The sequence below is a fragment of the Chiloscyllium plagiosum genome, chromosome 18, assembly GCF_004010195.1.
Source record: "Chiloscyllium plagiosum isolate BGI_BamShark_2017 chromosome 18, ASM401019v2, whole genome shotgun sequence".
NCBI lineage: Eukaryota > Metazoa > Chordata > Chondrichthyes > Orectolobiformes > Hemiscylliidae > Chiloscyllium > Chiloscyllium plagiosum.
In genome coordinates, this window is record NC_057727.1 from 20939683 (window position 1) to 20966994 (window position 27312).

The 27312-nt window shown below is 40.7% G+C and overlaps 1 protein-coding gene across 13 annotated transcripts in view; it reads left to right on the forward strand.

The window, feature by feature from the left end:
• atp2b2 (ATPase plasma membrane Ca2+ transporting 2) overlaps positions 1 to 27312 on the forward strand; it is an 819963-nt gene that overhangs the window by 685299 nt on the left and 107352 nt on the right. The window lies entirely within an intron of this gene.

Consider the following 27312-nt stretch of genomic DNA (forward strand, 5'->3'; position numbering starts at 1 on the left):
ATCTGACCAATAAAAGAAAGCATACCAAACGCCTTCTTCACTATCCTATCTACCTGTGACTCCACTTTCAAGGAGCTACCAACCTGCACACCAAGGTCTCTTTGTTCAGCAACACTCCCTAGGACCTTACCATTAAGTGTGTAAGTCCTGCTAAGATTTGCTTTCCCAAAATGCAGCACCTCGCATTTATCTGAATTAAACTCCATCTGCCACTTCTCAGCCCATTGGCCCATCTGATCAAGATCATGTTGTAATCTGATGTAACCTTCTTCGCTGTCCACTACGCCTCCAATTTTGGTGTCATCTGCAAACTTACTAACTGTGACTCTTATGCTCGCATCCAAATCATTTATGTAAATGACAAAAAGTAGAGGACTCAGCACCTGATCCTTGTGGCACTCCACTGGTCACAGGCCTCCAGTCTGAAAAACCACCCTCTGTCTTCTACCTTTGAGCCAGTTCTTGCTTGTCTTTGTTGCTTGGATCATTGAATATAGGAGTTGTGAGGTCATGTTGAGATTTTACAGGACATTAATGAAGCCTCTTCTGGTATATGCACCTATGCACCTTTTCCCTACAGTGTGGAAACAGGCCCAACAAGGCCACACCAACCCTCCGAAGAGTAATCCACTCAGACCCATTCCCCTACATTCACCCCTGACCCCAGTACTGTGTCCAGTTCTGCTCGTCCTGTTATAGGAAGATATTATTAAGCTGGAAAGGGTCCAGCAAACATTTACCAGGATGTTGCCGGGAATGGAGGATTTGAGTTATAAGGAAAGGCTGGATAGGCTTTTCACTGGAGTGTAGGAGGTTGAGGGGTGACCATAGAGATGTGAAAAATCAAAAGTGGCACAGATAAAGTGAATGAGAAGGTTTTTTTTTCCCGTGAGGTGTGGGATTTCAAGACTAGAGGGGTATTTTTAAGGTGAGAGGAGAAAGATTTTAAAAAGGCATGGGGGTGATTTTCTTTACACAGAGCGGTTCATGTGTGGAATGAACTTCCAGAGGAAGTGGTGGATGCAGGTACAGTTACAATGTTTAAAAGGCATTTGGATAAGTACGTGAATAAGAAATGTTTAGAGGGATATGTGGCAAACACAGGCATGTAGATCTAGTTTAGTTTGGGTTTGGGTCATGGCATCATAGAGTCGTAAAGCATGGAAACTGACCCTTTGTTCCAACCAGTCCACGCTGAACAAAATCCCAAATTAAACTAGTCCCACCTGCCTGCTCGTCGCTCATATCCCTCCAAACCTTTCCTATTCCTTTATCTGTCCAAATGTCTTTAAATGCTGCAATTGTACCCACATCCACTGCTTTCTCAAGAAGTTCATTACACACACAAATCATCCTCTGTAAAGCATTTGCTTTCTACATCTTTTTAAAATCTCCTCTCACCTTAAGAAAGTGCCCCCATCCAGTCTTCAAATCCCGCAACCTAGGGAAAAGATAACTACTATTAACTCTATCGATACCTTTCATTATTTTATAAACTTCTTTCAAAGCAGCTCTCAAACTCCTATGCTACAGTTTAAAACTCCCGGTTATGGTCGGCGTGCGTAGTTTGGATCAAAGGGCGTGTTTCCGTGCTGTATGAACCTCTGGACCAGAGAGTCATACAACATAGAAACAGACCCTTTGATCCAGAGGGTCACACAGCACGGAAACACACCCTTTGCTCCTGAGGGTCATTCAGCAGAGAAACACATCCTTTGGTGCAGAGGGTCATTCAGCACAGAAACACACCCTTTGCTCCTGAGGGTCATACAGCACAGAAACACACCCTTTGCTCCTGAGGGTCACACAGCACAGAAACACACCCTTTGCTCCTGAGGGTCACACAGCACAGAAACACACCCTTTGCTCCTGAGGGTCACACAGCATGGAAACACACCGTTTGCTGCTGAGGGTCACACAGCACGGAAACACACCCTTTGGTGCAGAGGGTCACACAGCATGGAAACACACCCTTTGCTCCTGAGGGTCATACAGCACAGAAACACACCCTTTGCTCCTGAGGGTCACACAGCACAGAAACACACCCTTTGGTGCAGAGGGTCACACAGCACAGAAACACACCCTTTGGTGCAGAGGATCATACAGCACAGAAACACACCCTTTTGTGCAGGGGGTCATACAGCACAGAAACACACCCTTTGGTGCAGGGGGTCATACAGCACAGAAACACACCCTTTCGGGCAGGGGGTCATACAGCACAGAAACACACCCTTTGCTCCTGAGGGTCACACAGCACAGAAACACACCCTTTGGTGCAGGGGGTCATACAGCACAGAAACACACCCTTTGCTCCTGAGAGTCATACAGCACAGAAACACACCCTTTGGTGCAGAGGGTCACACAGCACAGAAACACATCCTTTGGCGCAGAGGGTCATACAGCACAGAAACACATCCTTTGATGCAGAGGGTCATACAGCACAGAAACATATCCTTTGGTCCAGAGGGTCATTCAGCACAGAAACACACCTTTTGGTGCAGAGGGTCATACAGCACAGAAACACACCCTTTGGTGCAGAGGATCATATAGCACAGAAACACATCCTTTGGTGCAGAGGGTCATACAGCACAGAAACACATCCTTTGCTCCTGAGGGTCATACAGCACACAAACACATCCTTTGGTGCAGAGGGTCACACAGCGCAGAAACACACCCCTTGGTGCAGAGGGTCACACAGCACAGAAACACACCCTTTGGTCCTGAGGGTCATACAGCACGGAAACACACCCTTTGGTGCAGAGGGTCATACAGCACAGAAACACATCCTTTGGTGCAGAGGGTCATACAGCACAGAAACACACCCTTTGGTGCAGAGGGTCATACAACATAGAACCGGACTCTTTGGTCCAAAGTGTGTTTCTGTGCTGTATGACCCTCTGGACCAAAAGGATGTGTTTCTGTGCTGTATGACCCTCTGCACCAAAGGGTGTGTTTCTATGCTGTATGACCCTCTGCACCAAAGCATGTGTTTCTGTGCTGTATGACCCTCAGGAGCAAAGGGTGTGTTTGTGTGCTGTATGACCCTCAGGACCAAAGGGTGTATTTCTGTGCTATATGACCCTCTGCACCAAAGGATGTGTTTCTGTGCAGTATGACCCTCTGCACCAAAGGATGTGTTTCTGTGCTGTATGACCCTCTGCACCAAAGGATGTGTTTCTGTGCAGTATGACCCTCAGGACCAAAGGGTGTGTTTCTGTGCAGTATGACCCTCAGGACCACAGGGTGTGTTTCTGTGCTGTATGACCCTCAGGAGCAAAGGATGTGTTTCCATGCTGTGTGACCCTCAGGAGCAAACGGTGTGTTTCTGTGCTGTATGACCCTCTGCACCAAAGGATGTGTTTCTGTGCTGTATGACCCTCTGGACCAAAGGATGTGTTTCTGTGCTGTATGACCCTCTGGACCAAAGGGTGTGTTTCTGTGCTGTGTGACCCTCTGCACCAAAGGGTGTGTTTCTGTGCTGTATGACCCTCTGCACCAAAGGGTGTGTATCTGTGCTGTATGACTCTCTGGACTAAAGAGTGTGTTTCGTGCTGTATGCCTCTACGGATCAAAGGGTCTGTTTCCTGGCTGAATGGCTGTATGGACCAAAGGGTATGTTTCCTTGTTGTATGACTCTATGGACTAAAGGTGTGTTTCCGTGCTGTATGACTCTATGGACTAAAGGGGGTGTTTCTGTGCTGTATGACTCCATGACTTTCTGACTCTATAGCTTAAAAGACTCAAAATGACCACCTGCAAAAGAGACCTGTGTTCCACTTAGGTAATAAGATGTTACTGCTATTCTGTGTATGATTATGTTATCATACAAGCAGAAAATAAAAGGAGTATTTTGAGTTCAGTCCCACAGAAATTGGACACTGTCACTAATTAAAAGAATGACTGACATCACAGTGCTTCAAAAAACAGCCCCTCAGTTTGGAACAGAAGGTGTATGCCAAAATGTGTGTCAGTTGCCATTGCACCATATGTGGCCTCTTGTTATTAATCCACATTTTAAAATTTGCATTGTTAATGGTAGGATAATTGCAATCTAAAGATTGAGGGTACAAGATAAAGGGCATTGATTGAACCTTCAGCTCATATAAAGAGAGACCTCTGTGTGTTGGTTAGGGAGGAGGCAGAAATATTGTGACTAGGTGAGAAGGGGTCAATTGCTTCCCCTATTTTCAATCTGTTCAATTGATCACAATAAAATATTAAAGATGTTTTAAGCACACAGCTTTACATCATTTCCATAAAAAAAGATTGTTGACTATTCTCCAGCAATAATTAAGGAGCCAATTACAAGATTTTCTAGAGTGAAAGGAGCAGCAATTTTATTCCATACTCACCCAAGAGGAATAATTAAGATGTGATGTCAAACATACAGGGACTCAGAAGTATAACGTTTAAAAGAAAGTAGTGACCTGTATAAAAAGGACAAGAAATGTACCTTGAAGTCCTTAAGGTGTTTTCGACTATTTATGTTTAATGTGAGGCTATGGTTGGTTAGTGGAGTCATGGATCAATAGCAGCCATGAATACTGCAGATACATTCGATTTGTCGGTGATTAGACATTTTCTTCAGTTTATTTTATCATCAAATGCTTAGTCTGACAAAACTTGAAGAAAACCAGTTCTGGTTACAAATCCATCTGCCAAAAAAACACTCCCAGAAATGAGTTCAATATCTGTGTTCCTTGTATTCAAGCTCCTTAAATATGGGCAAATTTTTAAAATCTCCAACACATGAATTTTCTGTAAAGGTGTCAATTACACTGGAGGTAATGATCGGACTGACTAGTTTCGGTTTCTTTGAAAACTTGTTAATTTCAGTTGAGGCTGGTACTTCTTTAGTGATAACTTTGTGAAGCTTTGCTCAACCTGTCATCAAGTAATCACAGTGATCATTTTTACATCGATGATATTTCCTCTTTGAAACTAGTTTAGTCTGTGCAAGTTCCAGGTATTAAAATCAAATGATGAAAGTTGAAAATTGATCATCAATACTTTGCCAGTATAATGGACAATATACACTTTTGTATTCTGTCAATAAACCTGGTATCAGATAACACCTGGTTTCCTACTTTACCATCTGGCTTTGCGATGCATTGACATGCGTATTTCTGCTACTGAAAATAATGCCGTAATTCTGCAGTTCTAAAGATTTTCTGTGGTATACTGAGGATTAATAGGTTTCAACTTTGTCAAATGGATTATGAACATATGAACTGGAAACAGAAATAGGCCATTTAGCTACTCACGCTTATCCTACCATTCAATAAGGCCCTGTCTGATTTGTTTCTGTTTTAAATTCCACAAACTTCTGACTTCTTGTTTAACAGGAAAATATTCTTTGCTTTAAGAACATTCAGTGACTCCACACCTTCAGAGGTCCCCTATGACCAGTACATTCCTTCTTACTGCCCCTATTGATAAACTTCCCATATTGCAATGTACAGGTCAGTTATCGCATCCTCTCGAGCAGGTTTCATTCTGATCCAGACAAGCTGAGAGAACCTCAGACCTGTTGAACAATTACAAAGGCTGAGGCTCCTGTGCTGCTTCCATCTGAGTCCCATTACGCACCTCACTAATGCTTTCCTGCCCCCAAAACTGACCAATCAGATGATCCAACTTTAAGAGGTGAGACTGCCTACTGGTAGCTTACCCCTACCTGATGCATCATGGTGTGTGAAGTTCACCCTCCAGTTCTCAAAGTCTGAGTCCAAGCTGCTTGAACCTTTCATATTTGCTGCAGATATTTTTGCTCTGGATCAACCTGATAAACAGGAGCTCCCATGTGCTGTAATAGTGACCTGTCCTACCATCTTTAATGTGTTGGACTTAATTATTTTATTCAACATCGTGTTTGGTTGTATTTAATATAGTTTAAAATTTCTACAAACTGTGAAACTCTTGAAACTTTAAAGTAAAACAAACCTTAATCCTCACTCCAGCAAGTGATTTAAATCACAAATAACTAGCAGCAAAACTTTATTAAAAGAAATACAGGTTAGATTATTACTAAACACAACTATCACTGACTTAAGTAAAAGTAATAAAGTTATTAATTAAATACAAGGATAAAATACAGCTAAGAATAAAAGAAACTTAATCCTTCTTTAGGATTTAATTACAGTTCCTAGCTTGCAGTTGAAGTGTTTGCTGTCAGGAGTGATGAATTAAAGTTGAAGACCAGTGTTTATTAGCTGTAAGGGCTGATGTAGTCAAAAGTCAAAATTGGCCTTTGTCGGTGGACACAATAGGTGGAGCAGGGAGTGAGTGAATGTCCTTTTTCCTACTTGTTCTGCTTGCATGACACTTGTCAACTGCTGGGATTCCTTACAACAAAAAGGAAGGAGTTCTGGGCAGGGAGGAGTTCCTCTGTACCTCCAGGTGACAGTGAGAAAACCGACCTCTCACATGCTGTTCATGGTGAGTTCAGCTGAGAACAGTGATATGGAGCTGCCTTCACAGCATCTCCTGAGATCTCTGCACAAAATAGCTGCTCCTATTCCAGGCGTTATAAATTCAAAACTCAGAATGGCTGAAATGCTAATTTAAATGACTCATTGCTCCAAAAAGACAAACATGTTCATTATATTGAAGTTCTTTTAAAGTCCCATCCTGTTTCCTGTCATCTCACTAGCAATTGTGTTTTTATAGCTTTTGTAGCTTCAGTTCTGAAGCTTACGGATTTTCAATGCCTTTTGTGATTGTTTTTCAGATAAATACAGTGAGCTTCCTCTATCTGACGAGATGCAGTTGAATCCACGAAAGAAGTCAGATAGCTATAGGCAGCCACTTTTTAAAGGCTCTTGCTGGCCATTCGAAAGAAAATAAAAAGTTTTCAACAAAATGTATAGATCTCAATATCTCAACTACTGCATTCATCACCCTGACAGCCTTTCAAAATTAATGCGTTTATCTACAAGGAGGGTTGATTGTAGTGTAGTGGTAATGTGACTAGAATAATGACCCAGAGGCCAATGCAAATGCTTTAAGAATATGGTTTCAAATCACACCAAAGTATTTGATGGATTTTGAATTCAATTAATAGACTTGCTATCAATTACAGCTTCTATCATTCATTGTTTGTAAAAACCCATCTGGTTCACTAATGTCATTTAGGAAAGGGAATCTGCTCATCCTTACATGGTCAGACCCACTGCAATGTGGTTAAGCTCTGAACCGTCCACAGAACTAGTCCAGCAAGCTACTTAGCTCAAGAGTAATGAGGGATGAACAACAGATTCTGGCCTTATGGGTGATGTCCACATCCCATGAATGATTAAAGGATGCACTCCATCATTGGCTGCTATGCTTTCAGCTGCCTAGGCTTCAAGCTTGGTAAATCTCTCCCTAAGCTGGTTTGCCTATGCTTCTTCCTTTAAGACACTCCTTAAAATCTATGTCTTTGACAAAATTTGTGGTTATCTGCCCTAACTGGTGTTAATGTGGATGGAAGGAGGAAGTGAAGACTGGAGATCAGAGTCAAAAAGGGTGGTGCTGGTAAAGCACAGCAGGTCAGACAGCATCCAAGGAGCAGGAGAATCGACATTTCAGGCATAAGCCCTTCATCAGGAGTATGCCCGGAATATCGACTGTCCTGCTCCTCGAAAGCTGTCTGACCTGCTGTGCTCTTCCAGCACCACACTTTTCAACTCTTATGTGGATGGAAGTCAAATTTTGGTGACATTTCCATAAAGTGCCTGGGGACATTTTACAGCATTGAGTACACTTTTATAAATGCTAGTTGTCACTATCAAGCCAATTAAGCCTTATGCTTTATTCTTCTATTCTTCATTCTAGTGCAGGTCTCCATGAAAGTGGGGTGAGTGAAGATTTCATGGTCAGGATTCAGTATTGTAGCTGCTGTTTCAAATGTTGGCTTATTATAATGTATAAATGTATTGGCTTGTATTTTAGAAGGAGCCATAAAACAGTAGAATGAACTGAATAAATTAAAGTCTTACCAAAATGAAGCATTAACCCTTTGACAGCATCATCAATATGTTTGCAAAGTATAGCCAGATGGAGGGCAACAAACACTATGGAATTTACTGATTTTAGTGGAAAATCAGACAGGTGCAGAAAATGGTACACTGTTAGCAGTGAGAAAAGATTATTACGTTACTTTGAGCAACCCCCGTATAATTAATTGATATTCAAAAAAGTGACAAAAATACAACATTTATTTAACTGGATTAGTGGAACAAAAGGAGATGTGTGAAGTTCTCCTTGTTAAAGATGGTCCCCTCTGGTCAGGGAGTTGGTGCTATATTTAAATTGTGATGATAAAAGTTAGAAATAATTTTTATTCAGAGGTGGTTGTCACAGCAGGAGATGCTTTTGTCATTGGGTATAGTTAAGGTACAGACATTATATCTTTTAGGGAAATGCAGATAAATATATGATGCGTAAAAAGATACAGGGCTATGAGAAAATAGCAGAACAGTTCAATTCTTCAGTATTTCTGAAAAGAAACCCCACATTTTGTCAAAGCTTTTCATCTTGCACTCATCAGGGCAATTTGCAAGAAATGCTAAACAAAAGGAAAAATAACATTAATACTGTTGGAGAAGTGAGTGTTGAGTGGATGGCAAGTGGACCCTGATTGCTGGAGGCATTGCCAGGGAGAATGCATAGGTTAATGACAACTGACAGTTAACTGCCAAGCTTTGCTTAAATTTTAAGCAGGGCAGCTTGACACTAGTTAACACAATGATGGTTAGTTGGAACTTCCCTTGACCAAGCCATTTTGCTCCAATCCTTACTGCTATCCTGTTGAAATGTCAGATTGTCAGCTGTATTTAAGAGCTTCACATGGAACAGATAATGAACTCCCAAACTGTAAAGTATAAATCTGCAATTACAGCACTGCAGCCTACCATTAGGCAAGTGGTAATTCCAGTAGAAGCTGGAAAACTTTGATCCATATGCAACAAGGCTAGGAAAAGCAGTTTGCTTTTCTGGTCGAGATTGCAAAGTGCATTTCTTGTGGTCTCGTGTGCTAACCGGCAACCCAGAAGGGGAAATTTAAAAACATTGTAAATGCATTATCTTTGCTGCTCATGAAGTATCGTGATAAGATGCTTTCAAAGTGTAGGAAATTACTAAAACAAATGAATACCAGTAGACATTTGGTAGCACAAAACTTGAGTATAGCTGAAAAGATACACATTTTGTCAAAACATCATTTTCTTCTCATCAGGGCAACTTGCAAAAATTTCTGAAGTAAAGGGAAAACAAGGTTTATCTTCTATGAGAGGAGAGAGCTGAGTAGTTGGCAAGTGCAATCTGACTATTAAAGGTGTTGCCATCCTGCAAGATAATGGCTCCCCTGATTGGGTCATTTCTTGTTTTTCTTATTCATTCATGGGAGGCGGTATCACTGGTTCGGCAACATTTATTGCCAGAATATTATCTGGGTCTCTGGATTAACAGTCCAGCGACATTACCACTAGGCCATTGCCTCCCCTCACACGAAATAATGGAACCTGCCCAAGGCTGGCAGTTTTCACCCTGAAAATTGTCCAGACTTCCCTTAATCTTGGGTGTATTTACACTGCAAATTCAGTTTGGGTACAAAGTGACATGAGCTTCATATTGATGCTTATACAGCAATATTATACTTATTGATTGGTGGACATCTGGACTCTGGGCACCACCAGAGCTCAGGAGCAAAGTCTTGTTCAGCTTCCACACTGTAGTCCTACACTGCATCGATTTGAGTCCAAATCAGTACCAAACTAAATTGTCTGCTTGTTTCAGAATCGCACTTGAACAATAATGTTGGAGGGTACAGGCTTGGTTTGATTTGATTGAGGTGATTTGGGGCCGGCCCATCAGCTGGAGAGCTGGCAGGACACCAGTGTGGCCCCTTGAAGAAAGGCTGGCCGAATGAAGTGACACACAAGCACATAACTTGACAGTGCCAGTCATTGCCTGAATCCAAGGGCCTTGGTGGCAGCTGTCTCCCTTTCTTCCGACCACTCCTTGCACCACCATAAAGCCGCCAGTCAATCAGAGGTCAGAAAAGTCAGACGACTTTGAAAGGCCATTCCAAGTGACAGGTGACTTCAGCTGCAAATAAACCCTGAGGCTAAGAATCATCGCTGGTGACAAGTGAGTAACAATGGGAGTAGACTAAGGTGGTCAAGGAGAGGAAGTAGTTTGGTACCAAGGACAGGGATACAGCTCTCCCCTTGAAAGCTTTTGAATGAGGGACTTACGCTATATCTGGTTTGTGTGTCTTGGTAGCCCATACATGTGCAATAAAATAAGCCATAAGAATGCATTACACCAGGAACCAGGTTAAAGTGATCAGTTGGGCTTACAGTGTGTGTCACTTGCCAGATGCTGGAATTTACACATGTCCACCGACAGGTTTCTGTTTTATGTAGCCAAAAGGACTTTATGCACTTTTTTTCATTAAGAAAGGGTTATGGAGAGTCCAAATCCATGCTGCATTCCCTTTGGCAATATCCTGACCAATCAGGATCTACCAGTCTGGTCTAAAGTCAATCCTTCAGTTTAAAGTGACAGCAGATCCTGCTGAATCTCCATGCAAACAAAGGTCCAACCAATCAGCACACACATCTCGTGCTGTTAAAAAATAAGTTCCCTTACAAAGTTGGATTTCTTGTGTCCCAGTCCCAATAACGGCAAGATAAAAAGCTTTGAAATTGTGTTTTTTTATTTTCAACAAGCTACTTAATGGTTTGTTCATTTCCACAGAAAAAAAAACATTTCAACATTTTCCAATACACTAGAAATATGAGTTTCTTCATATCATTTCAATAGTTTCCAAGGACATTATGAATATAGCAATCTTGTGGGGATTATATATTTCAATAATTCAGTTTTTTCAATACTCTACAGAAGTAACTGCTATAATTGCCATATATTGCCTTGCAATAATCTCTTCTAGGACAGTCACTCACACCAACAATCTTGGAGTTAATTTGAGAATATTAAAATGACAATCCAAAATAATTTAATTGTATTTTCAAGCTACCAAATTGTTTTGAACAGTATTGAAGATGAAATCTATGTGATATATTTGAAACTCCTCAGAAACGTTGTGATTACAGGAACTATGAATTAGGAATGTATTGGGGACATTTCTCTTAAATGTTGGAAAGTATCTACATATAGTCCATGGGTTGAGGTCCAAGTCTGAGTAATTGCATTGCTGTTATTTTAATAATGAGCTCAAAGTCTACTTAAAATTCATTGGTATATTGCTGAGACTTTGTAATTATATAACTGATTGTGATACTCCCTGTGGATCATGTCCACAATGTACCTGTAGAGAAAAACAGGCTCTGACATATTATATTACAAGATGTATGAGCAGTTATTGGTCCAGCCATAAATATTCACAACCAGCACTATTGTGGTCTTAGACTTGTTTCAGACAGGGTGTGCAAGTGATAGACATGGATCTAAGTTAGAACTCAGATATATTTCTTAATTTATTTTAGCAATAATTTTATCAAAGTGAGAGTTGTTAAATCTGAGTTACGGAAAGGAATGTTTCTTTTGTGTTCATAAATACACAAAGAAAATTTGATTTATTGTTCAATCTTTCTGTCTAAATTCTCACTCACTAGAAGTATATGGGGGAACGCAGTTACCATGAGAAGCTCACTCCATGTGCCATAGAGTGACTGGAAAGCAGGGAACCCACAGGGACAACAAGATCCAGACCAAAATGAATTATATAGTCACTGTTTTTGTCCTGTATAATTTTGTTCTGTGCTTTATATTCTATTGAAGAAACTTCCTGTTAGATAAGCAGGTGTCTAGCCTAGTGAAATCCAACTAGACATAACTGGACCTTTTCCTGAAGCAATCCGTTTAAACCCAATTTGATAGATGATTGAAACCCACATGGGTGGTGAGTCCTCCCAATGCCAGTAAAATGCCAGAAAGAGCAAGAAGTAGTCCACAATCAGTCACTTAATTGTTTTAATTTGCCCACTAGCGGACAGAATTTCTGCTGAGGGTAGAAGTGCTGCCATTTTACAAGGCTTCTTGTCACCGGCCCAGTGTCCAGGTTGCTGGTAAAATATAGATGATTTGTTTTGCATGTTTTAATGATTCCTTCCCTTATGATATATCCCAAATGCCTGACATACGCTGTTCCATTATATTTACAAAACAATTATTTTAAACTTCAACAATTTATTTATTTCATCCAAATCAATGCAGTTGGAGGTATTGACTGGGACTTTATGGCCCAAGGTGAAAAAAAGTTACAGTTATCACTGTCCTCAAAGAAAATTATTCACAAAGATCTCCAAGTCTCTGTGGTGTGAATTTCACCTTTGCCGACTCTAATTTAAATTCACTACCATGTCTGGACATCTCAAGGTGTCTGCTCACAATGATGTCAGCAAACAGGGTGAGCAGCATTGGAGAATTCTCACAAACCAGGAAATCAAGCGTAAAAAAAATTATCATTCACTTTTCATAAATTCTCCAGAAAGTAAGATCAGGATATACAACTCACTCTCATTAACAACTTTTTAAGGAATAATTAGATTTGAATTTTCAATATAATAAAACAAATTGCATAGATATAAAATAGTTTTCCAGAAATAAAAGTTATTCATAAAGTTATGACTTTGTGCACTGTTAAAACCTCACTGATGCCTCATTATCATGGTACATTGCAGGTTTTAGCATCAATGCTGCAGTGCAAAGGGTGAAGTTCTCATTGGTTCAGTGATTTCAAAAGGGAAAGAGAGAAACGGGGAATCATTATTAGCAACTCCTGGATTTACACACATCACTGTTCATGTGCACACAGCATACGTTTCTGTCAGTTTAACATGGTAATGACAGTAAATGCTTATAGCTTCATCATCATTACAACCATAAAATCTGGACTAATGTGAATTTGTACTAATTTGTTTATCTGTTTAATGCATTACACTGACAGAACTTGTTATTTGAGTACTGCTCCAATAGACTTCAGATATCCTAGTAGCCCAGTGGAATCCAGCAAGAAATAATTGAATCCTTGCCCAAAGCAATCCACTTGAAGCAGATTTCATAGAACCACAATGCCATTGAAATTTACAGCACAGATGATCTTTCAGCCCTCCTCAGTAGAGTAATTCAGTACTTGCTTTGCTACATTGCTCTCTCCCCAAAGCTGTATTTATTTCCTCCACATCAAATATGTATCCAATTTTTACAGAAGCAACAGTCTTCGCCTCAACCATTCCCAGTGGCAAAGTTGGCAATGCTCCAACAACCTTCTTTCTATAAAGTTGTCTCATAACCTCTCCCTTAATAATAATTTTAAATTGAAGATCTTTGTTACTGACTCCCCAACCCATAGAACAATCTTTCCCTGTTCACCCTACGATAAATCCCCTACCCCAAAATGTTCCTATTAATATCTCTTCTGAAGCTTCTCAGAAATGGTTCTGGTATTTAAAGCCTGACCTCTAAACTCTAGCCTTTTATCATTGGAATCTGTCCTGTATGCTGTTGATGGTCTTAATAATTTTTTTTGTAATGGGAAGCCTGAACTACATGCAATGATTTTACAGTGATTTAACCAAAAATGGAAGTTTTTCCAACTACTTCACCTCTGGTTATTTATAAACCCCAAATACTATTTGCCTTTTCTATGTCTTTACCTATCGACATTCACCTATCCACACATTCCAGTGTCTTTCTATTGCATTGATTCAATTGCTTTTCCTCTCACAATGGAACTTGTGTTGTTTACATTCATTGAAATGATTTTCATATCAGCAGCCAATTTGAAAGAAAAAATACTTATAAATGAGAGAAAACTGTTTATAAAATCAGCTAGTGTGGAGTCAGGATTGGAAGGTCAGTAGTTTAAAATAGGATTGAGAGGAGGAGGAGGTTGGTCCTGAATAAAACGAGCTCAGGGAGGACATGAGGAGAGATATGTGAAAAACCAAGGAAAGAAATTGCAGGGCCTCACTTGGAAGAAGCAAGGATTGGCGGACACAGGAAAAGGAGGCTGATAAAGCTGAGCAGATAATCCCCAAGCTTAGTAACAAAGAAATCCACAAAGTCCTCACTTTAGTTCTTGGAGATGAGGGTGTGTTTGAGGAAATGTTTGATAGAAGGACAGAAGAAGAATAACCTGGGGATTATTTATGCATCAAACACAAACCTGGAATCATGAGCCGTTCTGACAAAGGACAAGAGGAATGATAGGATTTGATTCTGTCAAACCAGATATGGTGATCACTTAAGTGTCATAAATGTTTAAATCTCATCCTTAAGGCTTAAGGGAGTGTTCTGGCAAGGTTAAGAAAACTGTCTTCAGTTTGGGTTTTGGAAATTTATATCACAAGGATAGTCAATGAAAAAGAGTGAATTAGAAGTCAGAGAGGGCACGATTAAATTACTGAGGATGAAAAATCACTTTTTATGCAGAGGACAAGGTAGGAAAATAATGGGAATATTTTGATGGGAAACCTGGTTTGGAATCTGCCTAAAGCAGTACTTAACAAGGATTTAAAGATAAAGTGATCAAAGGAGGAGAAAGTATCTTAGAGTAGAGGGAGAGGTCAAGGTACAACTTAGCGATGGGCATCACCCTGCCATTTATGTAATATTTGGATGGGCAAGATGATGGAAAGCCTACCTAGAAAGGGAGGCTTGAGTGAGGATTACAATGAGATCAACCTGTGCCACCATAGGTAGCAAGGTGCCAGTGTGGTTAGTATTGCTGGGGTTCTATTCCAGCCTTGGATAATTGTTTGTCTGGAATTTGCACATTCTCCCTGTGCCTGCATGAGTTTCCTCTGGGTGCTCTGGTTTCCTCCCACAGTCTACAGATGTGCAGATTGGCCATGCTAAATTGCCCATCGTGTCCAGGGATGTGTAGGTTAGGTGGATTAGTCATGGGAAATACAGAGTTACAGAGATAATTGGTGGACTGGGTCTGGATGGGATGCTGTTCAGAGGAGCGACGTGGATTCAATGGGCCAAATCGCTTCCTTTCACTCTGTAGGCATTCTAGGTGGTATCTGATTTAATTCATCATTTGAGTTTTAATTAATTGTTATACCAACAAATTATCTTAGTTCCTTTTAGTATTTTCTTCATATTTCTTAATTTTAGAGGATTTTGGGCTGAACAAAATGATGCATGATCTACTAAACCTCAGCAGAAAAGCTGTAGTTAAAGTGAACAGTTGCAACCCTTGTTAGTTATGTGCAACTCTGCACAAATAATAATATTTGTGGAATATTTGTGAGGCTTTTTATTCAAATTACTGTCAATTCTAAACATATTATTATAAAGGTGCAGCTGGCCACACAATGTACCTCTTGTAACTTCCACAATTGAATTTGCCAGATGATTAGTGGACAAAATTCAAAATTTCACACAATGGATTGCAGATGTGAAGCAAAATGAATTTAAGGTTCAATATCACTTGTGGTTTGAGATTAGGTTTTTACAAGCACTCTAATTGTGTTCTAATGTTAAATTACTTTTTACTTCTCCATTATTTTCCCCCTTTTCAGCTGATTCTGAAGTATGTGGGCGACACGGTGGCACAGTGGCGGTGGCACTGCTGCCTCTCGGCGCCAGAGACCCGGGTTCAATTCCCGCCTCAGGCGACTGACTGTGTGGAGTTTGCACATTCTCCCCGTGTCTGCGTGGGTTTTCTCTGGGTACTCCGGTTTCCTCCCACAGTCCAAAGATGTGCAGGTCAGGTGAATTGGCCATGGTAAATTGCCCGTAGTGTTAGGTGTAAGGGTATGGGTGGGTTGTGCTTTGGCGGGTCGGTGTGGATTTGTTGGGCCGAAGGACCTGTTTCCACACTGTTAGTAATCTAATCTAATCTAAGGTTCCAGGAAACAGTATGTTCCCTGAAATCTGACTCAAGTGTCATTCTTGTCTTAACAATGGACACCTCAACTCTAGGTGTCACAAGGCTGTTTGACACTCATTGGCTTTGCCCCTCCTGTGTAATCCCCTCTTCATTGACATTCCCACAGATGAAATTCCAGTAGAAGATGATGGATAATGAGCAAATGGGAATGCTGACTAATTTTCCACTTGGTGATAATAGAGGACACTTGCAGTGCCTCAAACCCCACTTGTAGCAGAAGTATGGTGGGGTTTACGAAACCTTGACTGAATCAAGTAATAACATTACAGTGTGAGCCAATTTGATTTTGTTCATGCTACCTGCTGCAGATGGAGCCTGCATTGAACCTGATACCCAATTAAGGACTTAATGCCATTGTCCAATAAAATATAGTGGGCCCCATCTGAACTATTACATATTTATCTTCCCTGTCATCAGCAAGGCCCTGACATTCCGACCTGAGGTCAACAAATTTCGTGTAGAGCTGGGGGTTTCTTATTTATTGCGTTGAGTTGTACATTACTTGGACTCACAAAGTCTTGAGCAGGAGCTCAAAAGTGGCTAATTTGTTCAAAGTGCTTATTCTAATTCCACACCAAACATAGTTCAGGGATCAAAACTGGGTTCATTGTCAATGTACCTACAATAGACATGCCAGTCTACTTATGTACTTTGAAGTCATAAAAATATATTTATATAATTTTAGCCATTTTGACATTAAACTTGTGTGTGAAACTCTGCAAGCCCATGAATGTGAAATAGCTTAGATATGTTCAAGTGCTTTCTTTAATCCCACAAATTTGGCATGGCAGACTACCAAGTAAACATCTGCTCTGGCCGTAATCTGAAGTTGGAATCATTTTCATAATAGGGACAGCCACGCAAGCCATTGACAACGCTGTTCGGATTCCGACCCTCTGAAGATAACATGTGATCCTTTGCAATTCTGTTGGAGGGCAGGGATGTCTGACCAGTATCACTGGTGGTAGTAATCTTTGTCGCACTCCTCCGAAAAGCTCAGTGTGATTGCTAATCATCTATGTGTAATGCTTCATTCACATATGCAGGTACAGTTTGTGAAATTGCTGGAGAAACTCAGCGGGTCTGGCAGCCTCTGGTCATTGGAGCGAAAATGTTAACTCTGCTTTCTCTCCACAGATGCTGCCAGACCCGCTGAGTTCCTCCGGCAATTTCTGTTTTTGTTTTAAATTTCCAGCATTCGCAGTTCTTTAGGTTCAACTTTTATTGATCATACACTGGCAAAATATTTGGGAGCAGTCCAGGAACCTGCCCTCCCAATCTCCAAACGCAGAATTATGGCTGGGTGGAAGCAGGAGGAATGGTGACTATTCATCTGAATTTAATTTGATCGTTTGGCATGCTTTCTTTAACTGAGTTACAGAATTATTCTCAAAATAAGTACATTGTACCTCGTCTCTTTGATAACTCTCACTGCTACATGGACTACAGGGTTGAAGAATTTAGGGATTACATATGCAATGACTGAAAATTGATTAAGTACGTCTGCCAGAGTTGTTGGAACGGCAGCTGAAAATCTCCACAGGGTCAATAGTGCAAGAAAATTCATTTCAAGCTTCGAAATATGTTACATTTTGTGAGTTCACTTTTCACTGACATTACAGATGTGAAACTTCAGTAATTTCTGTCAGAAAAGAAAAATTGATCGCTTGAGATGTTGCATAACCATTGAAAATATGGTGAGCCTTGCCTGACTGAGTATGATAGATTGCTACTTACTACATGTAGCAGACACAATTTGTTTTCTTCCCCCCCCCCAGTACAATTGCAGCTCATGAACAAAAAGATGGGTATTGTGACTCCTATTTTACAAATGCTTTGTTAGTGTAATTAGTTAGTTATACTTTGATATTTGATGAGATCCAAAACATATCTCTGTATTTTCAGCAACTTGTTTAAACATTCACAACATAGATGCTACATGAATGTTGATAGTTTGAGAAATGGTTGCGATTGGGAATAAAAATTGTCATTCTAGTCATGGGTTTAGCAATTTCCTATGTTTGCATGAGATTTCTCTCACACTCCTTGGTGTGTCTTATGATTTGGAGTCCACTCTTCATGACCAATAATCAGGTAAACACCTCATAACTAAGTGATCATAATATATCTTGTATTGGATGGTATGATCTTGCCATGTACACTAAAAATGAATAGCAAATTAAGGTGTGATTGTTGACTTTTTTTCTTAAACAAACTGATTTCATTTACATAAAATGCAGGAATTAACACAATGCAGATTTCATAATGAGATTTTTGTACTTTCACTATTCTTCATATAGAAAAAATATTAAAATATATGATGCTATCATATTGTAGAGTAATTTGACTTTGGAGCGATAGTCCCTCAGCCGAACTGTCACGATATAAAGGTATATACATGTCAGTATCAGACTGCAGTCTCTCTTGTATCTGACTGACCCTCACAGATTCCTGTTAAGAGAAAATTAAAAACAGTCATCTGACTCTTTTAAAGTCATACTTTTTTGGCTAACTGCAAGTTGCAGCATGTTGTTTGGAGGGATTCTCCAAAAAATGGTATCGCGTCTGCATCTTTACAAAGATAGTTTCTGTTGCAGCCTGGGGTTCAGCATTGAAGTGGGTTGGAGATGTGCCCTGTGGGATCTCAGAGTTGCCAGTGACTGTGGACAAGGGCTGTTGGTGGGTTGGTGCCCATGGATACTTCCCTGAGTCTTCACCTTCTCAATGGCAACTAAGGATGGGCAATAAATGCTGGTCCAATCAGTGATGCCAACATCCCATGAATGAACAAAAAAGGTTAATTGCTACTTTGATTGTGTAGCTTAATGTGGGGATTAGTCAACATCCACTACCAAGCATAATGAGTAAAAGCCATCCAATTGCCAAGGCAGGAAGACCCAATCTAATAAATGTAAATATCTGAAACCTAATAAAACCAGCAAAAGTAAGCAATTTGATGTTTAACCTGTGTGGTGACCCTATCTGGAAACCATTCGAATCAATGCTGTAAATGGTTTCAAATTTTAAATTAACAATTGTATTCCTGGGACAATCACTTTGTAATCGTAATTGTAGGTAGATCAACAGTGAAATTAAAATAAAAGCCCTGACAGGCCTTACAGTTGAAAGTACTGTGGTTGAAAATGAAATATTTAATTAGAGAAACTGAAATTTTGGTGCAATTTGTTGTTGATTTTATTTTCTCCCATATTTTCCTGAAAATGTTGAACGATGTTGTAGGTTTAGTGAGCCTTGAGTACCTAGCCCAAATGTGATCCCAGATGGTGGACGTTGAAAGGCAATTTAACTTGAAGAAAGATTACTGCTGAAAGCAATCTGATCTTATTCACTGAAGTTGACTCTGGGGGCCTTTAATTCTATTGTGGTTGAGATTTACTAACACTGGTCAGGCTACGGTTTGAATCTAGAATCTTCCTTGTTTGGCTTAATACCAATTACTATTGTACATTTACACACTACACTATCAAGGACCTATCACCACCAAACCTTACAATTACCTACTGATACAATCGGGCAAGGAGGGGTGAGTCTGCTCGATTCACTTTCACCCTCTCAGTCAGCCACAATGAACAGTTTTGATTTTTTTTAGCACATTGCTATATCACACCCCGATTGAAAATAGTCTACAAGTTGATTAGAATCAAATTGTTTGCATTGGTAAATTCATGGTTTCTTTGGGTGAAGCAAAGAACAATTTTATTCAGTGATTCATCACAAGAAAATAACAGTAATGTGACATCAAACATACACAAGTATAAAATATTAAAAAGGGGAGAGTGTCTAGTACAGAAAAGAAAGATCAAAAATGGGTAATTTAAAACAAATGTTCTTTCGAGTCCTTGAGGTGTTAAATTCTAACGTGAGACCCCAGTTGTTTACTTAATGATGGTACCTCAGCAGTGAAAAAAATTGGAGATAACTTTGAGTTCTTGGTGAGTGGATGTTTCTCCAATTTATTGTATTTACGGGTGCTATTTTTTTGAGACACTGAGGGACCAGGGGCTGAATCCTATCAACATCAGCTAAATGTCATTTTTGCCAAGTTTTGCGATGGGAATCTCTCCAAAAGACCTAACTAGCTTTCTCATGCTATCTTCTCAAGCTTGTCTCATTAACTATGCATCCCATTCACTCTATTCTCCCACTTGTAGGTGGAAGTACTTGCCATTGTCAGCAAATCGCAGGATTCGTGTCACCAGTGCTATCTTTGAAGTCCACCAATGCATCCAGTCAAGCATTGGCATGGTGAAGTTGCCCTTCACTATGCAGTGGGGAAGCAACCTTAATCCAATGTTCCTCAGGGCATAGAGGTGACACAGATGACTCTTCATTGTGCATGCAAGGGCACATTCATACATATTATTTAAAAACCAAGCCATGCAGCTTACCCATCCTTCATCACATCGCATTTTGCAATCCTAAGTCAGGTTTCCCTTCCTCCAATGTCCAGTAGAGCAAAACTTCTTATAATTCCATCACATACACGAAAGCTTTCAAAAGCTTCAGACCATTCACTTTTATTCAGTACCGGCAAAAATGAACAAAAAATAAGACAGAATCTGTCTTTCAAGCACCAACAAATTCACAGTCAATGGTCGCAGCTCACGTCTATTAGAAGCAGGTGTCAACTGAGTCCTGTTTGGCTTAGAGTGCCTGACACTGCAATGCGGTATCACGCAAATGGTGATGTTCCTCCTGATATTCTCAGCTTCCTCCTCAGAATTCTGTTCCAGTGCTCTCAGCTCTATAGATTAGATTACCTACAGTGTGGAAACAGGCCCTTCGGCCCAACAAGTCCACACCGACCCTCTGAAGAGTAACCCACCCAGACCCATTTCCCTCTGACTAATGCACCTAACTCTATGGACCATTTAGCATGGCCAATTCACCTGACCTGCACATCTTTGGACTGTGGGAGGAAATCAGAGCACCCAGAGGAAACCCACGCAGACACAGGGAGAATGTGCAAACTCCACACATTTTATTGAGACACTGAGACAGTCACCCGAGGCTGGAATTGAACCTGGGACCTTGTTGCTGTGAGGCAGCAGTGCTAACCACTGAGCCACCGTGCTGCCCATAGCATTCATCACATTCTCTCTTTGGCTGTTCCATTTGTACAATAACAGTGAGTTGCACCCAGACTGATCCAAGTATAGGAATCTCAATTTTAGCAAGCGGCTGTCTGCTCCACTGTGGTCCTGAGTGAAGCAAGAAATGCATTGTATCTACATGACACCTCAGTGAGTGGGTTGCAAAATGGAGTCATCAGCTGTGGTTGCAGAGGGTAGACCTTGTCTCCTTATAACCATCCTTGTAAGGCATCTGACACTTAAAACACAACAGAAAAATGAGAATTCTCGAAGATATGACCATCTTGACAGCTCCCAGGGTACCCGGAAAAATTACGCCCTGTTGGGAATCCATTTCTATTGATGAACTCAGCCATATTACGATATAGCCCTCCCAATTCAACCTCTGTGAAGTCCATTGTGCCTTTCACCTGGAGAAGCCAGCTGCTTTATAAAGTTAACTGCCCGAGCTATTGACCTTTTGATGGGGAAACGGCACAAACTGCATCGATAAGAAAATTGATAAATTTGTGGGCTGAGGACCGAGAGATCCCATAAAGATTCCCTTTGGAAGGAACCAGTCATATCAAAGTTCAATGTAGCTATCGCCTTGATGGCCACTCACTCCTTCATGTCATGGGTATCACTCCAACACACTTGTGTAGTTTTATAATAGAGTCCTAGGACATCCTCCAGGTGCGTCTCACTCACCTGGAAGAAGTAGCAGACTCTCAAGATGATGAAATCACACCTTACTGCATCTCTTCCACACTCTGAGGGGACCTTCAAATACAATGTCCTTGTGCAAAGGCTGTGAAACAACTGCTGGAGGTTGCCGCTAATCCTGTACTTGCTAGGACTTCTGTTCCTCCTCAATTTCTCTGCACTTTTGTTTCATCACAGTAACAGTGATGATAACTCCTGCCATCACTGGATTCATAAATCATGATTACAATGAACATGCAGGGGGAAATTAAGAACAGAACAGGTTCTTCGTCATTTGGGCAGTTATTATTTACACCACTTGCAAATTACAGTTTTGCAAATTCTACGATATAACAGGAAGGCCTCTACATGCAACCTTGATGTTGGACCTTGTTTCGATGAATGCAGCAGCAGTTATGTAGCAAAGCGACAGTAGAAGATTAAGTGCTGCATGAGTACTGAGACTTGTCCTCCCAGCCCCATGTATGAGAGTGAAACAGTGGCTCAGTGGTTAGCCCTGCTGCCTCACAGTGCCAGGGACCTGGGTTTGATTCCACCCTCAGGTGACTGACTGTATGGAGTTTGCACATTCTTACCATGTCTGTGTGGGTTTCCACCAGATGTTCTGGTTTCCTTCCATCATCTAAAGGTGTGCAGGTTAGGTGGATTGGCCATATGAAATTGTCCATAGTCCAAGGATGTGCTGGCCAGGCTTGCAGGGAGATGGTAAGGGGCTGGTTTTGGGTGGGATGTTCTTTGAAGGGTCAGTACTGACTTGATGGTCTGACCAGCCTTTTTCAGCACTCTTGATGTTCTATAATTCTAAGAGTAGCCTGTGTCCATAGACAGCAAGACCTCAATAACATCCAGGCTTAGGGTGACAATTGACAAGTAACATTAATGTCACATAAGTACTGGGCAACAACCAAGAGAGAATCTAACCATCTCCCTTTCACAGTTAGTGGCATTACCGTCACCTAATCCCCCACTATCAACATCCTGTTGGTTAGCATTGACCAGAAACTGAACTGAACTATCTAAATCAATAGAAAAATAAGCCAGAAGCTCCAGGTTCTGCAGTTATTAGTTCGCCTCCTGACTTCATAAAATCCATTCACCACCAATAAGGCACAAGTCAGGAGTGAGAAGGAGTATGGTCCATTTGGCTGGCACATTGCAGTTTCAAAAACAGGGAAGAAGCTGAGCACTACCCACATCAAAGCATCCTATTTGCCTCACTACGCTTCCATCCCTGACACAATGTCAGACATGTGTACATTTAACAATATGTCCTGTAGCAACTCACTCAAGTTCTTTTGTCAGTATCTTTTAAACTCACAACCACTACCACTACAAGGACAGCGGATGCATGGGAACACCACAACCTGTAAGCTTCCCTCCAAATCGTACATCACACTCAGTTTGAACTTTCTCGCCTTTCCTTCAGTGTTGATGGGTAAAAATCCTGAAACTCCCTTCACAATAGCACATATGGACATATTGACTGCAGCAGTTCAAGAAGGTGGCTCATCATCACCATCTCAAAAGCAATTATGGACAGACAGATGCACACATTCCATTAAAAAATAAAATCATTAGTTGAAGAAGTCCTGGTGTAGGCTTCAATGAATATCATTTTAACTGGTGTACTGAAATAAATTGCCTTTCCTTTTTGATTGTAACATTCATACTTACTTATACCAGTCATTTGCCAGTATTTCTGTGACATGTGATTATTTTCCACAAGAGTGCATAGCCATAACTGAAATTGTTCAACCTGCAAACAGGTTGTAACCAGATGCCATTTTTCACCTGTGTAACAATGTGTATACATCAGGTTGGAAGGTGTTATATAACTTGGTGTTTGTAAATTAACTATCAGATTTCCCCAGAGGAAATTAATAGAACTAGCTCTGGTTAGTGTCAATATTCTAACACCATAAATTTGAGATGATTTGCTCAATTCCTTCTCGCAACATCTTGTTAATGTGATCTGTTCAGCTTCATATTGAAATTGAAGTCTTTTCGACTGAATCCTACTGATTATCAAAGCCTAATCAAGTGCTGTGGTTTACTTGCATTTGTCTCGCAAAATTTAACAGAGGCATGTTACGCAAAAATGTATTTTTTTAATACAGTCAAGCATTAATTAATAATTCAGATGAGGGGCAACAGCTGCCTTGTAAAATAGTTGTATACCAGATATGCTGGATAACCACTCCATAGCCTAGACTTAAGGGAATAAAGATGGGGATCACCTCGGATGTGTAGATGGAGAAGGGAGCGATGCAAACTGAATAACTTAACAGCTTCCTGTAACTAGTGACACATGAAGCCAATAAAGCATGTGTTTTGGATTTCTGTAGCTAGTTTCTTCCTGGCACGGATCACCAGTCTGTCTCCAGAGTCTACGAATTAAGGACACCACTCCACATTAAACATGGATTCTCCTACTCTTTTGTCTGCCATTGCAATACTGAAAGGATTTAGTTCTTTGGCTGTGTTATGAGCAAATCTTCCATTACTATCATGTCCTGGAGTAGAACTCAAATGCAGGGACACTACCCACTGCACCAAAAGATGTTCTCAGGACTCCAAATTGTGGCACTGTAAAGGTTTAGCTGAGGCTAGTAGTGAAGGTGAGTAAGGGATTGTTAACTATTGAGGACCAAAGGCTAAGACATTAGTAGTTATGAAATGCAGTGACTTGGAGATGGTTTTGTTTTACCAGATCATTTACAGGAGAAGTGAAATTGTAAGGGAGTAGGAATATGGCGAATGAATAAAAATGAAACTAATTAGATTAGATTCTCTACAGTGTGGAAACAGGCCCTTCGGCCCAACAAGTCCACACTGACCATCCGAAGACCCATTCCCCTACATTTACCCCTGCACCTAACACTACGGGCAATTTAGCATGGCCAATTCACCTAACCTGCACGTCTTTGGGCTGTGGGAGGAAACCGGAGCAAACCCACGTAGACACGGGGAGAGTGTGCAAACTCCACACAGACAGTCGCCTGAGGCTGGAATTGAACCTGGGTCCCCAGCGCTGTGAGGCAGCAGGGCTAACCACTGAGTCACTGTGCCGCCCAGATGAAGGAAATGGATTTATTTGACTGTGTGTAACAGCTTCATTTTGTACTGGAATGATAAACTCATTATCCACTCATTTCAGAAAAGTAATTAAAGTTGTTATTTTAGATCATTTGAATGCAATAGATTTTGAATTATTTGTCATCAGTTCATAAATGAAGTGTCCAGGATGTACATGTGTGTATTAACAGTTCTCCTGATGTTTCACTGCATCCAATTTGCTTTCTACTGAGGTTCACAGTATGATGGTTCAAACTTGTTTCCTCATCTCACTGTTATTTTTACTTGCTTTGAAATTACTTGGAAATTTCACCCCAGGCCATTTAGGTAGTTACGTATTGCAACATGTTTAAGGCATATTGTCAATTTCATACATTTTTCCGAAGGTTATTTTTTTCATGGAACAGAATACAACAACATTGCAAAACTACACCAGCTACAGTAATCCACCCTTTCTCTTCCATATTCCCACCCCGACCAAACTTTTGATAAGTGGAACCATTCATATGAAAAACACCATGGAATCCATTTTCAGTGACTGCTTCCACTGGTAGGGACAGAAATGGCTAAATCCCCATCCTGCCAACTAGACAAAATATGGATTAAGCAGCCACAAGTGCCAACCCTAGGTTTATGGATAAGACGATCAATAAATTGGTTGCATCTGCCAGTGCAACCCAATGAAGGATTGAAGACAATTGCCCAATGCTAGACAGCCACTCTGAAACTCTCTAGCACAGCATGATTGGCAGATTTTCTCTCAGCGAAACGAGCTATCAATGTCAAAAAGTGAACGAGAGGGCACCTCCATCTTGAGCTGACCTCTGAAAGATGAAAAATAAAAAGTGATCACAGACTGCCGGCCGGCAGCTGTGGTCCTCCTGGATGTTAGGGAAATTTGGGGCATGGTGTTTAAAATCAGGACCTACTATTAAGACACCAACCTCAGTTCATCGCTGGCCTTTGTGTGTAGTGGCAGCCTCACCTGTCCTATAGCTTCTGAAAAGTGCCCTCAATGGGTAGTTTAATTGACCTAATTGGTTAACCATTGCTGGTGGGCAGGTTGTGTTAATGCCACCTTTCTGCCAATCCAGCCGCATTGAAAATTGCCCACAGTCAGCAGTTTGGTGTCAAACTACCATTTCGGTCTGGTAACAGGGAATGTGAGGCTTAAATGGTCTTCTGTAATTGTGAGGAAAATTCACCTCAGACTGTGTTGAACCACCCCCCAAGAAGGATGAAAACTTTCAGAGTTCGAACCCATTCTCATGACCGGACTTCATTCACACATCACCTTAGCAATGTGTAGCTTGGAGGAGTTCAACACTCGAAGTTGGGGGGGTGGGGGGAGGTGTAAGAAATGTACTCCTTCAATTGCAGAATCCAGCCAATTAGGGTCAGTGAAATGAGCAGGGGGTATGTAAAGCTTTAGATATTGATGTGAGCGTTTTCACCAGGGTTTTAATTTTCCTCTTGGCGTTGTTTTTTTTTTCCCCTAACCTTATTTTGATTGACTAAAGTGGCCATTTTACATCAAATACCAACTGGTAAAGCACACAAAGCATATGGCATCCCTCCTGGTACTTCAAAGTTACAGCAGGTTCCAGGTGGCACTATATAAATATAAGTGAAATGGATTGATGAAGCTCCTAGTTGTTGCTGACCGTGGTCCACCCATTCCATGCAGAAAGTGACAGTGAGCTCAATGCTGGTGGGAATGGGACAGTTGACTCATTGGGTTACCCGCTTGCCACTGTCCTATTTTGGGATGGTGAGATAGTGAAAGGAGAGGGGAATAATCCTCCCCACCCTCATTACCTCACACAGCTTCGTCTGTTCTTTTGGCGTATGTGATGGACTCCTTATCGAAGAACTGATTGAAGTTTGTGAAATTTTAGTCATCAGCCATGATCCAAAAGCTTTGCCAAAGATACGCATTAAACGAACACAGCATTTGTAAGTGATTAAATTTCAAAAGTCCACCTCCCCTTGGGATCCACATCATGCCATGTATTAATGATTAAAGCGGTTCTCAGTCTGTAGGCCACTGCACATAACCCATCAGACAGAATATTCAGAATATAAATGACGCAGCTGGCTTGAAATCTCACTGTGCTTCAAAGCTCAAAGTAATCCAATGTAATTTGTATAAAAAAATAAAGATGATTTCACTTAAGTCTTCTACAGTACTGTAGTGATTTGGTATCTCCTCTCTATTATTTAGCATGTTTTACAATTTAAATGGCAATATTTGACTGAGACACTTAAACATGAACAGGTTTATAAACCTTCGATTTAAATTTCAACTTTGAACTTTCTTTGGAGTTATACTTCTTTCATTATGAAAATACTCTGATATTATTCATGAAATCTTATTATAGATTGTAATAAACCAATATTATTTAAATGAGGGAAAACTGCAGAAAGCTGCATCACAGAGAGATTTGAATGCCCTCATGTAGGTATCACAAACATTGGTATGCAGGTTCCAACGGTAATAGACAATGC